Source organism: Triturus cristatus, chromosome 8, assembly GCF_964204655.1.
Source record: "Triturus cristatus chromosome 8, aTriCri1.1, whole genome shotgun sequence".
Lineage (NCBI taxonomy): Eukaryota > Metazoa > Chordata > Amphibia > Caudata > Salamandridae > Triturus > Triturus cristatus.
The window spans coordinates 737,080,485-737,094,922 of record NC_140591.1 but is presented as its reverse complement, the minus strand read 5'-3'; the positions used below and the strand labels follow the sequence as shown (position 1 = coordinate 737,094,922).

The window sequence follows — 14,438 nt, the reverse complement described above, 5'->3', positions numbered from 1 at the left end:
GGCGTGTGGATGTATCTGTTGGTTCTCAGACCTTGCTTTCAAAAGAGCCCTGTAATCGGTTCACTGCTCACCTAGAACAAGCATTAACATGGAGAATTGTTGGCACCAACAGGAATCTTATTTTAGTGGAGTGTTTCTGGCTTTGAGTGCAGAGGCCCTCGGCTCAATTCCAAGATGATCCTTCTCAAGGTGATGATACAAATGCATTGTCACCTTTACGTTTAATGTCAGAATCATTTATTTCCAGTTGGTGGTGTAAGAATGTTTGCAACAGTATGGCGATTTTTCCTAGCCATGCATGAATGAAAGCATATCACTCGCCTTTAGGTGTTTTTCTAATACATTGATATTTGCATCTTCCTTCTTAGCCTGCATGTTTGACTATCTTACAGGCTGCATGTAATAAGTATCACATCAGGGCCCTTCTTCTACTCAATTCACAACTGTTCTGTCACGACATAGATAAGAAAGCTGCATCTGCTTTTGTTGTGTAGTGGTAATCAGGTTTACCTGACGTGTGAAAGCCCCATGCTTTGAAAGTACACAGTAACAAAGAAACTGATGACTTTTATAAAAAGGTGTCATGTGTGTCTCTTACTTTGCACAAAAAGTGCCAGAGATGACTTCATTTGCAGTCACTTGAAAAGTAGGGATTCTCCAATAAATGGTAAATGGTTGAAACAAATCTGAAGAAATGCATGACATACCTGTGTGTGTGTGTGTACGCATGTATGTATATATAGGGAGAGAGAGAGCGTCAATATAAACAGACTTTATTTCAATCAAGCTGTCTTTTCTATCCTTCAGGAGCAGAATGTTCTGATCATCAGCGCTCCAGAATGTAGTGTTTTCTTGGCAAGCATCACATATTGTGATGTGTTAGCTAAAAGTTCCATATCCTAGAGACTGATATATTCCTCTGTACTTGTACCTTGGGGATTCATCAAAACCTGGCATCATAAGCAGCTTTCTACTGCCACAGACTGGACAGCGAAACAATTTAAAATATCCCAGAAAAAGAAAATAAGCATGCTTAATCAGAGCTTTCTGGACAGGAAGGACATTTGAGCAAGTGAGGAATAAGCACTGCTTTTGTTAATTTGCATAGGCAGAATAGAGACTTCTGGGAAAAGGCCGAAATTACAGTCACAGAAAATGGCTGCATCTATAGAGAACGCTAAGAAGTGTTGGCAGCTTTTCCTCTGACCATGGCCACTTTTACAAGCAATCCTATGATAGTCAGCAGGACCCACCCTAAAAAGGAAGGGGCATCCACTTGGACCCTTTCCACCTTTTCTAAATCTCGCCTGATCGAGCACTGATTGAGCAGATAAGCACATGTAATTCTCATTTCAGAAAGGTATTGGTTAGCTTGCTGCTAGCAGCTCAGTTATGTTATGATGTTAGAGGCTATGCAAGGAATGCTTTAGTCCAGCGATATGCAGTTTTTAATGCGCCTTGCATTCAGCAGGAAGATCTTTAGCTTGAATCTGTGGCCTAGGTATTCACCTTGGTATTTCTTTTGGCACAAAGTGAAGGAGTATTTAAGAGAAAATGCACAATGTGTTTCTTATGTTGTTATGAACAACTTGTTACTCTTTCTCATTAAGCTTCAGCCACTGCAGAAATATATAAATAAGGGCTGACTTCCTGTAAGACGTGTCCAAAGCTGGGACGGAATAAAAGGAGACACTTGTAAATGATAGTGCTATCGTTTGAGAAAGGGTAAGTTGAGACTGACTTTCATGCGTATTCACAGACCAAGCATCATAAAGATACCAGCATGATCTTCATTGCGGGCTTAGAGCCGGTATTAGCTTTTGAGAGGTAAGAGGATTTTGAGGGCTCGTTGGTCTAGGGGTATGATTCTCGCTTTGGGTGCGAGAGGTCCCGGGTTCAAATCCCGGACGAGCCCTTTTCTTGGTACTCTTTTCAAGTTGTTTTGAAGTTTGCGTTTCAAAACCAACATCAATTTTTTCTTTGCAGTAGTGGATAATTCTTTGCTAGAGTCTCATGCTTCAGCCCTGCCCAGTCTGAGCTAATACCAAACATCTGGTCTTGCATGGCATGTACGAGCGTTCAGCTAGGGATGTCGGGCAGGTTGCATGAAAGAAATCTAAAGCCAGAGGCCCATGGAATAGCCAGTTCGGAGCAGTTTCATTACAGAAAAATCAACTGTAGGTATCTGTTTCTGTAGTGTAGTGGTTATCACGTTCGCCTCACACGCGAAAGGTCCCCGGTTCGAAACCGGGCAGAAACAGTTGTTATATTGTGTTGGCTACAATGTTGATAGGTGCCGTTTTGCCATGGAATTGTCCAAGCCCTGAAGATTATTTCATGCAATCTCGTTCCAAGAAAGGGAATTCTCTCAAAACACTAAAGTAATCGGCGTGTGGATGTATCTGTTGGTTCTCAGACCTTGCTTTCAAAAGAGCCCTGCAATCGGTTCACTGCTCACCTAGAACAAGCATTAACATGGAGAATTGTTGGCACCAACAGGAATCTTATTTTAGTGGAGTGTTTCTGGCTTTGAGTGCAGAGGCCCTCGGCTCAATTCCAAGATGATCCTTCTCAGGGTGATGATACAAATGCATTGTCACCTTTACGTTTAATGTCAGAATCATTTATTTCCAGTTGGTGGTGTAAGAATGTTTGCAACAGTATGGCGATTTTTCCTAGCCATGCATGAATGAAAGCATATCACTCGCCTTTAGGTGTTTTTCTAATACATTGATATTTGCATCTTCCTTCCTAGCCTGCATGTTTGACTATCTTACAGGCTGCATGTAATAAGTATCACATCAGGGCCCTTCTTCTACTCAATTCACAACTGTTCTATCACGACATAGATAAGAAAGCTGCATCTGCTTTTGTTGTGTAGTGGTAATCAGGTTTACCTGACGTGTGAAAGCCCCATGCTTTGAAAGTACACAGTAACAAAGAAACCGATGACTTTTATAAAAAGGTGTCATGTGTGTCTCTTACTTTGCACAAAAAGTGCCAGAGATGACTTCATTTGCAGTCACTTGAAAAGTAGGGATTCTCCAATAAATGGTAAATGGTTGAAACAAATCTGAAGAAATGCATGACATACCTGTGTGTGTGTGTGTATGCATGTATGTATATATAGGGAGAGAGAGAGCGTCAATATAAACAGACTTTATTTCAATCAAGCTGTCTTTTCTATCCTTCAGGAGCAGAATGTTCTGATCATCAGCGCTCCAGAATGTAGTGTTTTCTTGGCAAGCATCACATATTGTGATGTGTTAGCTAAAAGTTCCATATCCTAGAGACTGATATATTCCTCTGTACTTGTACCTTGGGGATTCATCAAAACCTGGCATCATAAGCAGCTTTCTACTGCCACAGACTGGACAGCGAAACAATTTAAAATATCCCAGAAAAAGAAAATAAGCATGCTTAATCAGAGCTTTCTGGACAGGAAGGACATTTGAGCAAGTGAGGAATAAGCACTGCTTTTGTTAATTTGCATAGGCAGAATAGAGACTTCTGGGAAAAGGCCGAAATTACAGTCACAGAAAATGGCTGCATCTATAGAGAACGCTAAGAAGTGTTGGCAGCTTTTCCTCTGACCCTGGCCACTTTTACAAGCAATCCTATGATAGTCAGCAGGACCCACCCTAAAAAGGCAGGGGCATCCACTTGGACCCTTTCCACCTTTTCTAAATCTCGCCTGATCGAGCACTGATTGAGCAGATAAGCACATGTCATTCTCATTTCAGAAAGGTATTGGTTAGCTTGCTGCTAGCAGCTCAGTTATGTTATGATGTTAGAGGCTATGCAAGGAATGCTTTAGTCCAGCGATATGCAGTTTTTATTGCGCCTTGCATTCAGCAGGAAGATCTTTAGCTTGAATCTGTGGCCTAGGTATTCACCTTGGTATTTCTTTTGGCACAAAGTGAAGGAGTATTTAAGAGAAAATGCACAATGTGTTTCTTATGTTGTTATGAACAACTTGTTACTCTTTCTCATTAAGCTTCAGCCACTGAAGAAATATATAAATAAGGGCTGACTTCCTGTAAGACGTGTCCAAAGCTGGGACGGAATAAAAGGAGACACTTGTAAATGATAGTGCTATCGTTTGAGAAAGGGTAAGTTGAGACTGACTTTCATGCGTATTCACAGACCAAGCATCATAAAGATACCAGCATGATCTTCATTGCGGGCTTAGAGCCGGTATTAGCTTTTGAGAGGTAAGAGGATTTTGAGGGCTCGTTGGTCTAGGGGTATGATTCTCGCTTTGGGTGCGAGAGGTCCCGGGTTCAAATCCCGGACGAGCCCTTTTCTTGGTACTCTTTTCAAGTAGTTTTGAAGTTTGCGTTTCAAAACCAACATCAATTTTTTCTTTGCAGTAGTGGATAATTCTTTGCTAGAGTCTCATGCTTCAGCCCTGCCCAGTCTGAGCTAATACCAAACATCTGGTCTTGCATGGCATGTACGAGCGTTCAGCTAGGGATGTCGGGCAGGTTGCATGAAAGAAATCTAAAGCCAGAGGCCCATGGAATAGCCAGTTCGGAGCAGTTTCATTACAGAAAAATCAACTGTAGGTATCTGTTTCTGTAGTGTAGTGGTTATCACGTTCGCCTCACACGCGAAAGGTCCCCGGTTCGAAACCGGGCAGAAACAGTTGTTATATTGTGTTGGCTACAATGTTGATAGGTGCTGTTTTGCCATGGAATTGTCCAAGCCCTGAAGATTATTTCATGCAATCTCGTTCCAAGAAAGGGAATTCTCTCAAAACACTAAAGTAATCGGCGTGTGGATGTATCTGTTGGTTCTCAGACCTTGCTTTCAAAAGAGCCCTGCAATCGGTTCACTGCTCACCTAGAACAAGCATTAACATGGAGAATTGTTGGCACCAACAGGAATCTTATTTTAGTGGAGTGTTTCTGGCTTTGAGTGCAGAGGCCCTCGGCTCAATTCCAAGATGATCCTTCTCAGGGTGATGATACAAATGCATTGTCACCTTTACGTTTAATGTCAGAATCATTTATTTCCAGTTGGTGGTGTAAGAATGTTTGCAACAGTATGGCGATTTTTCCTAGCCATGCATGAATGAAAGCATATCACTCGCCTTTAGGTGTTTTTCTAATACATTGATATTTGCATCTTCCTTCCTAGCCTGCATGTTTGACTATCTTACAGGCTGCATGTAATAAGTATCACATCAGGGCCCTTCTTCTACTCAATTCACAACTGTTCTATCACGACATAGATAAGAAAGCTGCATCTGCTTTTGTTGTGTAGTGGTAATCAGGTTTACCTGACGTGTGAAAGCCCCATGCTTTGAAAGTACACAGTAACAAAGAAACCGATGACTTTTATAAAAAGGTGTCATGTGTGTCTCTTACTTTGCACAAAAAGTGCCAGAGATGACTTCATTTGCAGTCACTTGAAAAGTAGGGATTCTCCAATAAATGGTAAATGGTTGAAACAAATCTGAAGAAATGCATGACATACCTGTGTGTGTGTGTGTATGCATGTATGTATATATAGGGAGAGAGAGAGCGTCAATATAAACAGACTTTATTTCAATCAAGCTGTCTTTTCTATCCTTCAGGAGCAGAATGTTCTGATCATCAGCGCTCCAGAATGTAGTGTTTTCTTGGCAAGCATCACATATTGTGATGTGTTAGCTAAAAGTTCCATATCCTAGAGACTGATATATTCCTCTGTACTTGTACCTTGGGGATTCATCAAAACCTGGCATCATAAGCAGCTTTCTACTGCCACAGACTGGACAGCGAAACAATTTAAAATATCCCAGAAAAAGAAAATAAGCATGCTTCATCAGAGCTTTCTGGACAGGAAGGACATTTGAGCAAGTGAGGAATAAGCACTGCTTTTGTTAATTTGCATAGGCAGAATAGAGACTTCTGGGAAAAGGCCGAAATTACAGTCACAGAAAATGGCTGCATCTATAGAGAACGCTAAGAAGTGTTGGCAGCTTTTCCTCTGACCCTGGCCACTTTTACAAGCAATCCTATGATAGTCAGCAGGACCCACCCTAAAAAGGAAGGGGCATCCACTTGGACCCTTTCCACCTTTTCTAAATCTCGCCTGATCGAGCCTCATTGAGCACTGATTGAGCAGATAAGCACATGTCATTCTCATTTCAGAAAGGTATTGGTTAGCTTGCTGCTAGCAGCTCAGTTATGTTATGATGTTAGAGGCTATGCAAGGAATGCTTTAGTCCAGCGATATGCAGTTTTTATTGCGCCTTGCATTCAGCAGGAAGATCTTTAGCTTGAATCTGTGGCCTAGGTATTCACCTTGGTATTTCTTTTGGCACAAAGTGAAGGAGTATTTGAGAGAAAATGCACAATGTGTTTCTTATGTTGTTATGAACAACTTGTTACTCTTTCTCATTAAGCTTCAGCCACTGCAGAAATATATAAATAAGGGCTGACTTCCTGTAAGACGTGTCCAAAGCTGGGACGGAATAAAAGGAGACACTTGTAAATGATAGTGCTATCGTTTGAGAAAGGGTAAGTTGAGACTGACTTTCATGCGTATTCACAGACCAAGCATCATAAAGATACCAGCATGATCTTCATTGCGGGCTTAGAGCCGGTATTAGCTTTTGAGAGGTAAGAGAATTTTGAGGGCTCGTTGGTCTAGGGGTATGATTCTCGCTTTGGGTGCGAGAGGTCCCGGGTTCAAATCCCGGACGAGCCCTTTTCTTGGTACTCTTTTCAAGTTGTTTTGAAGTTTGCGTTTCAAAACCAACATCAATTTTTTCTTTGCAGTAGTGGATAATTCTTTGCTAGAGTCTCATGCTTCAGCCCTGCCCAGTCTGAGCTAATACCAAACATCTGGTCTTGCATGGCATGTACGAGCGTTCAGCTAGGGATGTCGGGCAGGTTGCATGAAAGAAATCTAAAGCCAGAGGCCCATGGAATAGCCAGTTCGGAGCAGTTTCATTACAGAAAAATCAACTGTAGGTATCTGTTTCTGTAGTGTAGTGGTTATCAAGTTCGCCTCACACGCGAAAGGTCCCCGGTTCGAAACCGGGCAGAAACAGTTGTTATATTGTGTTGGCTACAATGTTGATAGGTGCCGTTTTGCCATGGAATTGTCCAAGCCCTGAAGATTATTTCATGCAATCTCGTTCCAAGAAAGGGAATTCTCTCAAAACACTAAAGTAATCGGCGTGTGGATGTATCTGTTGGTTCTCAGACCTTGCTTTCAAAAGAGCCCTGCAATCGGTTCACTGCTCACCTAGAACAAGCATTAACATGGAGAATTGTTGGCACCAACAGGAATCTTATTTTAGTGGAGTGTTTCTGGCTTTGAGTGCAGAGGCCCTCGGCTCAATTCCAAGATGATCCTTCTCAAGGTGATGATACAAATGCATTGTCACCTTTACGTTTAATGTCAGAATCATTTATTTCCAGTTGGTGGTGTAAGAATGTTTGCAACAGTATGGCGATTTTTCCTAGCCATGCATGAATGAAAGCATATCACTCGCCTTTAGGTGTTTTTCTAATACATTGATATTTGCATCTTCCTTCTTAGCCTGCATGTTTGACTATCTTACAGGCTGCATGTAATAAGTATCACATCAGGGCCCTTCTTCTACTCAATTCACAACTGTTCTGTCACGACATAGATAAGAAAGCTGCATCTGCTTTTGTTGTGTAGTGGTAATCAGGTTTACCTGACGTGTGAAAGCCCCATGCTTTGAAAGTACACAGTAACAAAGAAACTGATGACTTTTATAAAAAGGTGTCATGTGTGTCTCTTACTTTGCACAAAAAGTGCCAGAGATGACTTCATTTGCAGTCACTTGAAAAGTAGGGATTCTCCAATAAATGGTAAATGGTTGAAACAAATCTGAAGAAATGCATGACATACCTGTGTGTGTGTGTGTACGCATGTATGTATATATAGGGAGAGAGAGAGCGTCAATATAAACAGACTTTATTTCAATCAAGCTGTCTTTTCTATCCTTCAGGAGCAGAATGTTCTGATCATCAGCGCTCCAGAATGTAGTGTTTTCTTGGCAAGCATCACATATTGTGATGTGTTAGCTAAAAGTTCCATATCCTAGAGACTGATATATTCCTCTGTACTTGTACCTTGGGGATTCATCAAAACCTGGCATCATAAGCAGCTTTCTACTGCCACAGACTGGACAGCGAAACAATTTAAAATATCCCAGAAAAAGAAAATAAGCATGCTTAATCAGAGCTTTCTGGACAGGAAGGACATTTGAGCAAGTGAGGAATAAGCACTTCTTTTGTTAATTTGCATAGGCAGAATAGAGACTTCTGGGAAAAGGCCGAAATTACAGTCACAGAAAATGGCTGCATCTATAGAGAACGCTAAGAAGTGTTGGCAGCTTTTCCTCTGACCATGGCCACTTTTACAAGCAATCCTATGATAGTCAGCAGGACCCACCCTAAAAAGGAAGGGGCATCCACTTGGACCCTTTCCACCTTTTCTAAATCTCGCCTGATCGAGCACTGATTGAGCAGATAAGCACATGTAATTCTCATTTCAGAAAGGTATTGGTTAGCTTGCTGCTAGCAGCTCAGTTATGTTATGATGTTAGAGGCTATGCAAGGAATGCTTTAGTCCAGCGATATGCAGTTTTTAATGCGCCTTGCATTCAGCAGGAAGATCTTTAGCTTGAATCTGTGGCCTAGGTATTCACCTTGGTATTTCTTTTGGCACAAAGTGAAGGAGTATTTAAGAGAAAATGCACAATGTGTTTCTTATGTTGTTATGAACAACTTGTTACTCTTTCTCATTAAGCTTCAGCCACTGAAGAAATATATAAATAAGGGCTGACTTCCTGTAAGACGTGTCCAAAGCTGGGACGGAATAAAAGGAGACACTTGTAAATGATAGTGCTATCGTTTGAGAAAGGGTAAGTTGAGACTGACTTTCATGCGTATTCACAGACCAAGCATCATAAAGATACCAGCATGATCTTCATTGCGGGCTTAGAGCCGGTATTAGCTTTTGAGAGGTAAGAGGATTTTGAGGGCTCGTTGGTCTAGGGGTATGATTCTCGCTTTGGGTGCGAGAGGTCCCGGGTTCAAATCCCGGACGAGCCCTTTTCTTGGTACTCTTTTCAAGTTGTTTTGAAGTTTGCGTTTCAAAACCAACATCAATTTTTTCTTTGCAGTAGTGGATAATTCTTTGCTAGAGTCTCATGCTTCAGCCCTGCCCAGTCTGAGCTAATACCAAACATCTGGTCTTGCATGGCATGTACGAGCGTTCAGCTAGGGATGTCGGGCAGGTTGCATGAAAGAAATCTAAAGCCAGAGGCCCATGGAATAGCCAGTTCGGAGCAGTTTCATTACAGAAAAATCAACTGTAGGTATCTGTTTCTGTAGTGTAGTGGTTATCACGTTCGCCTCACACGCGAAAGGTCCCCGGTTCGAAACCGGGCAGAAACAGTTGTTATATTGTGTTGGCTACAATGTTGATATGTGCCGTTTTGCCATGGAATTGTCCAAGCCCTGAAGATTATTTCATGCAATCTCGTTCCAAGAAAGGGAATTCTCTCAAAACACTAAAGTAATCGGCGTGTGGATGTATCTGTTGGTTCTCAGACATTGCTTTCAAAAGAGCCCTGCAATCGGTTCACTGCTCACCTAGAACAAGCATTAACATGGAGAATTGTTGGCACCAACAGGAATCTTATTTTAGTGGAGTGTTTCTGGCTTTGAGTGCAGAGGCCCTCGGCTCAATTCCAAGATGATCCTTCTCAGGGTGATGATACAAATGCATTGTCACCTTTACGTTTAATGTCAGAATCATTTATTTCCAGTTGGTGGTGTAAGAATGTTTGCAACAGTATGGCGATTTTTCCTAGCCATGCATGAATGAAAGCATATCACTCGCCTTTAGGTGTTTTTCTAATACATTGATATTTGCATCTTCCTTCCTAGCCTGCATGTTTGACTATCTTACAGGCTGCATGTAATAAGTATCACATCAGGGCCCTTCTTCTACTCAATTCACAACTGTTCTATCACGACATAGATAAGAAAGCTGCATCTGCTTTTGTTGTGTAGTGGTAATCAGGTTTACCTGACGTGTGAAAGCCCCATGCTTTGAAAGTACACAGTAACAAAGAAACCGATGACTTTTATAAAAAGGTGTCATGTGTGTCTCTTACTTTGCACAAAAAGTGCCAGAGATGACTTCATTTGCAGTCACTTGAAAAGTAGGGATTCTCCAATAAATGGTAAATGGTTGAAACAAATCTGAAGAAATGCATGACATACCTGTGTGTGTGTGTGTATGCATGTATGTATATATAGGGAGAGAGAGAGCGTCAATATAAACAGACTTTATTTCAATCAAGCTGTCTTTTCTATCCTTCAGGAGCAGAATGTTCTGATCATCAGCGCTCCAGAATGTAGTGTTTTCTTGGCAAGCATCACATATTGTGATGTGTTAGCTAAAAGTTCCATATCCTAGAGACTGATATATTCCTCTGTACTTGTACCTTGGGGATTCATCAAAACCTGGCATCATAAGCAGCTTTCTACTGCCACAGACTGGACAGCGAAACAATTTAAAATATCCCAGAAAAAGAAAATAAGCATGCTTAATCAGAGCTTTCTGGACAGGAAGGACATTTGAGCAAGTGAGGAATAAGCACTGCTTTTGTTAATTTGCATAGGCAGAATAGAGACTTCTGGGAAAAGGCCGAAATTACAGTCACAGAAAATGGCTGCATCTATAGAGAACGCTAAGAAGTGTTGGCAGCTTTTCCTCTGACCCTGGCCACTTTTACAAGCAATCCTATGATAGTCAGCAGGACCCACCCTAAAAAGGAAGGGGCATCCACTTGGACCCTTTCCACCTTTTCTAAATCTCGCCTGATCGAGCCTGATTGAGCACTGATTGAGCAGATAAGCACATGTCATTCTCATTTCAGAAAGGTATTGGTTAGCTTGCTGCTAGCAGCTCAGTTATGTTATGATGTTAGAGGCTATGCAAGGAATGCTTTAGTCCAGCGATATGCAGTTTTTATTGCGCCTTGCCTTCACCAGGAAGATCTTTAGCTTGAATCTGTGGCCTAGGTATTCACCTTGGTATTTCTTTTGGCACAAAGTGAAGGAGTATTTGAGAGAAAATGCACAATGTGTTTCTTATGTTGTTATGAACAACTTGTTACTCTTTCTCATTAAGCTTCAGCCACTGCAGAAATATATAAATAAGGGCTGACTTCCTGTAAGACGTGTCCAAAGCTGGGACGGAATAAAAGGAGACACTTGTAAATGATAGTGCTATCGTTTGAGAAAGGGTAAGTTGAGACTGACTTTCATGCGTATTCACAGACCAAGCATCATAAAGATACCAGCATGATCTTCATTGCGGGCTTAGAGCCGGTATTAGCTTTTGAGAGGTAAGAGAATTTTGAGGGCTCGTTGGTCTAGGGGTATGATTCTCGCTTTGGGTGCGAGAGGTCCCGGGTTCAAATCCCGGACAAGCCCTTTTCTTGGTACTCTTTTCAAGTTGTTTTGAAGTTTGCGTTTCAAAACCAACATCAATTTTTTCTTTGCAGTAGTGGATAATTCTTTGCTAGAGTCTCATGCTTCAGCCCTGCCCAGTCTGAGCTAATACCAAACATCTGGTCTTGCATGGCATGTACGAGCGTTCAGCTAGGGATGTCGGGCAGGTTGCATGAAAGAAATCTAAAGCCAGAGGCCCATGGAATAGCCAGTTCGGAGCAGTTTCATTACAGAAAAATCAACTGTAGGTATCTGTTTCTGTAGTGTAGTGGTTATCAAGTTCGCCTCACACGCGAAAGGTCCCCGGTTCGAAACCGGGCAGAAACAGTTGTTATATTGTGTTGGCTACAATGTTGATAGGTGCCGTTTTGCCATGGAATTGTCCAAGCCCTGAAGATTATTTCATGCAATCTCGTTCCAAGAAAGGGAATTCTCTCAAAACACTAAAGTAATCGGCGTGTGGATGTATCTGTTGGTTCTCAGACCTTGCTTTCAAAAGAGCCCTGTAATCGGTTCACTGCTCACCTAGAACAAGCATTAACATGGAGAATTGTTGGCACCAACAGGAATCTTATTTTAGTGGAGTGTTTCTGGCTTTGAGTGCAGAGGCCCTCGGCTCAATTCCAAGATGATCCTTCTCAAGGTGATGATACAAATGCATTCTCACCTTTACGTTTAATGTCAGAATCATTTATTTCCAGTTGGTGGTGTAAGAATGTTTGCAACAGTATGGCGATTTTTCCTAGCCATGCATGAATGAAAGCATATCACTCGCCTTTAGGTGTTTTTCTAATACATTGATATTTGCATCTTCCTTCCTAGCCTGCATGTTTGACTATCTTACAGGCTGCATGTAATAAGTATCACATCAGGGCCCTTCTTCTACTCAATTCACAACTGTTCTATCACGACATAGATAAGAAAGCTGCATCTGCTTTTGTTGTGTAGTGGTAATCAGGTTTACCTGACGTGTGAAAGCCCCATGCTTTGAAAGTACACAGTAACAAAGAAACCGATGACTTTTATAATAAGGTGTCATGTGTGTCTCTTACTTTGCACAAAAAGTGCCAGAGATGACTTCATTTGCAGTCACTTGAAAAGTAGGGATTCTCCAATAAATGGTAAATGGTTGAAACAAATCTGAAGAAATGCATGACATACCTGTGTGTGTGTGTGTATGCATGTATGTATATATAGGGAGAGAGAGAGCGTCAATATAAACAGACTTTATTTCAATCAAGCTGTCTTTTCTATCCTTCAGGAGCAGAATGTTCTGATCATCAGCGCTCCAGAATGTAGTGTTTTCTTGGCAAGCATCACATATTGTGATGTGTTAGCTAAAAGTTCCATATCCTAGAGACTGATATATTCCTCTGTACTTGTACCTTGGGGATTCATCAAAACCTGGCATCATAAGCAGCTTTCTACTGCCACAGACTGGACAGCGAAACAATTTAAAATATCCCAGAAAAAGAAAATAAGCATGCTTAATCAGAGCTTTCTGGACAGGAAGGACATTTGAGCAAGTGAGGAATAAGCACTGCTTTTGTTAATTTGCATAGGCAGAATAGAGACTTCTGGGAAAAGGCCGAAATTACAGTCACAGAAAATGGCTGCATCTATAGAGAACGCTAAGAAGTGTTGGCAGCTTTTCCTCTGACCCTGGCCACTTTTACAAGCAATCCTATGATAGTCAGCAGGACCCACCCTAAAAAGGAAGGGGCATCCACTTGGACCCTTTCCACCTTTTCTAAATCTCGACTGATCGAGCCTGATTGAGCACTGATTGAGCAGATAAGCACATGTCATTCTCATTTCAGAAAGGTATTGGTTAGCTTGCTGCTAGCAGCTCAGTTATGTTATGATGTTAGAGGCTATGCAAGGAATGCTTTAGTCCAGCGATATGCAGTTTTTATTGCGCCTTGCATTCAGCAGGAAGATCTTTAGCTTGAATCTGTGGCCTAGGTATTCACCTTGGTATTTCTTTTGGCACAAAGTGAAGGAGTATTTAAGAGAAAATGCACAATGTGTTTCTTATGTTGTTATGAACAACTTGTTACTCTTTCTCATTAAGCTTCAGCCACTGAAGAAATATATAAATAAGGGCTGACTTCCTGTAAGACGTGTCCAAAGCTGGGACGGAATAAAAGGAGACACTTGTAAATGATAGTGCTATCGTTTGAGAAAGGGTAAGTTGAGACTGACTTTCATGCGTATTCACAGACCAAGCATCATAAAGATACCAGCATGATCTTCATTGCGGGCTTAGAGCCGGTATTAGCTTTTGAGAGGTAAGAGGATTTTGAGGGCTCGTTGGTCTAGGGGTATGATTCTCGCTTTGGGTGCGAGAGGTCCCGGGTTCAAATCCCGGACGAGCCCTTTTCTTGGTACTCTTTTCAAGTTGTTTTGAAGTTTGCGTTTCAAAACCAACATCAATTTTTTCTTTGCAGTAGTGGATAATTCTTTGCTAGAGTCTCATGCTTCAGCCCTGCCCAGTCTGAGCTAATACCAAACATCTGGTCTTGCATGGCATGTACGAGCGTTCAGCTAGGGATGTCGGGCAGGTTGCATGAAAGAAATCTAAAGCCAGAGGCCCATGGAATAGCCAGTTCGGAGCAGTTTCATTACAGAAAAATCAACTGTAGGTATCTGTTTCTGTAGTGTAGTGGTTATCACGTTTGCCTCACACGCGAAAGGTCCCCGGTTCGAAACCGGGCAGAAACAGTTGTTATATTGTGTTGGCTACAATGTTGATAGGTGCCGTTTTGCCATGGAATTGTCCAAGCCCTGAAGATTATTTCATGCAATCTCGTTCCAAGAAAGGGAATTCTCTCAAAACACTAAAGTAATCGGCGTGTGGATGTATCTGTTGGTTCTCAGACCTTGCTTTCAAAAGAGCCCTGTAATCGGTTCACTGCTCACCTAGAACAAGCATTA

At 41.7% G+C, this 14,438-nt stretch overlaps 9 non-coding genes across 9 annotated transcripts; all 9 read left to right on the top strand.

The window, feature by feature from the left end:
* Nucleotides 1–1,843: 1,843 nt before the first annotated feature.
* On the top strand, nucleotides 1,844–1,915 carry TRNAP-UGG (transfer RNA proline (anticodon UGG)). Its single transcript has one exon. It is a non-coding gene; the product is annotated as a tRNA-Pro (tRNA).
* Nucleotides 1,916–2,187: 272 nt separating this feature from the next.
* Nucleotides 2,188–2,260, top strand: TRNAV-CAC (transfer RNA valine (anticodon CAC)). Its single transcript has one exon. It is a non-coding gene; the product is annotated as a tRNA-Val (tRNA).
* Nucleotides 2,261–4,230: 1,970 nt separating this feature from the next.
* TRNAP-UGG (transfer RNA proline (anticodon UGG)) lies at nucleotides 4,231–4,302 on the top strand. The gene has a single exon. It is a non-coding gene; the product is annotated as a tRNA-Pro (tRNA).
* Nucleotides 4,303–4,574: 272 nt separating this feature from the next.
* On the top strand, nucleotides 4,575–4,647 carry TRNAV-CAC (transfer RNA valine (anticodon CAC)). Its single transcript has one exon. It is a non-coding gene; the product is annotated as a tRNA-Val (tRNA).
* Nucleotides 4,648–6,627: 1,980 nt separating this feature from the next.
* Nucleotides 6,628–6,699, top strand: TRNAP-UGG (transfer RNA proline (anticodon UGG)). The gene has a single exon. It is a non-coding gene; the product is annotated as a tRNA-Pro (tRNA).
* A 2,315-nt stretch (nucleotides 6,700–9,014) lies between these two features.
* Nucleotides 9,015–9,086, top strand: TRNAP-UGG (transfer RNA proline (anticodon UGG)). The gene has a single exon. It is a non-coding gene; the product is annotated as a tRNA-Pro (tRNA).
* Nucleotides 9,087–9,358: 272 nt separating this feature from the next.
* On the top strand, nucleotides 9,359–9,431 carry TRNAV-CAC (transfer RNA valine (anticodon CAC)). The gene has a single exon. It is a non-coding gene; the product is annotated as a tRNA-Val (tRNA).
* Nucleotides 9,432–13,808: 4,377 nt separating this feature from the next.
* Nucleotides 13,809–13,880, top strand: TRNAP-UGG (transfer RNA proline (anticodon UGG)). Its single transcript has one exon. It is a non-coding gene; the product is annotated as a tRNA-Pro (tRNA).
* A 272-nt stretch (nucleotides 13,881–14,152) lies between these two features.
* Nucleotides 14,153–14,225, top strand: TRNAV-CAC (transfer RNA valine (anticodon CAC)). Its single transcript has one exon. It is a non-coding gene; the product is annotated as a tRNA-Val (tRNA).
* Nucleotides 14,226–14,438: the final 213 nt, after the last annotated feature.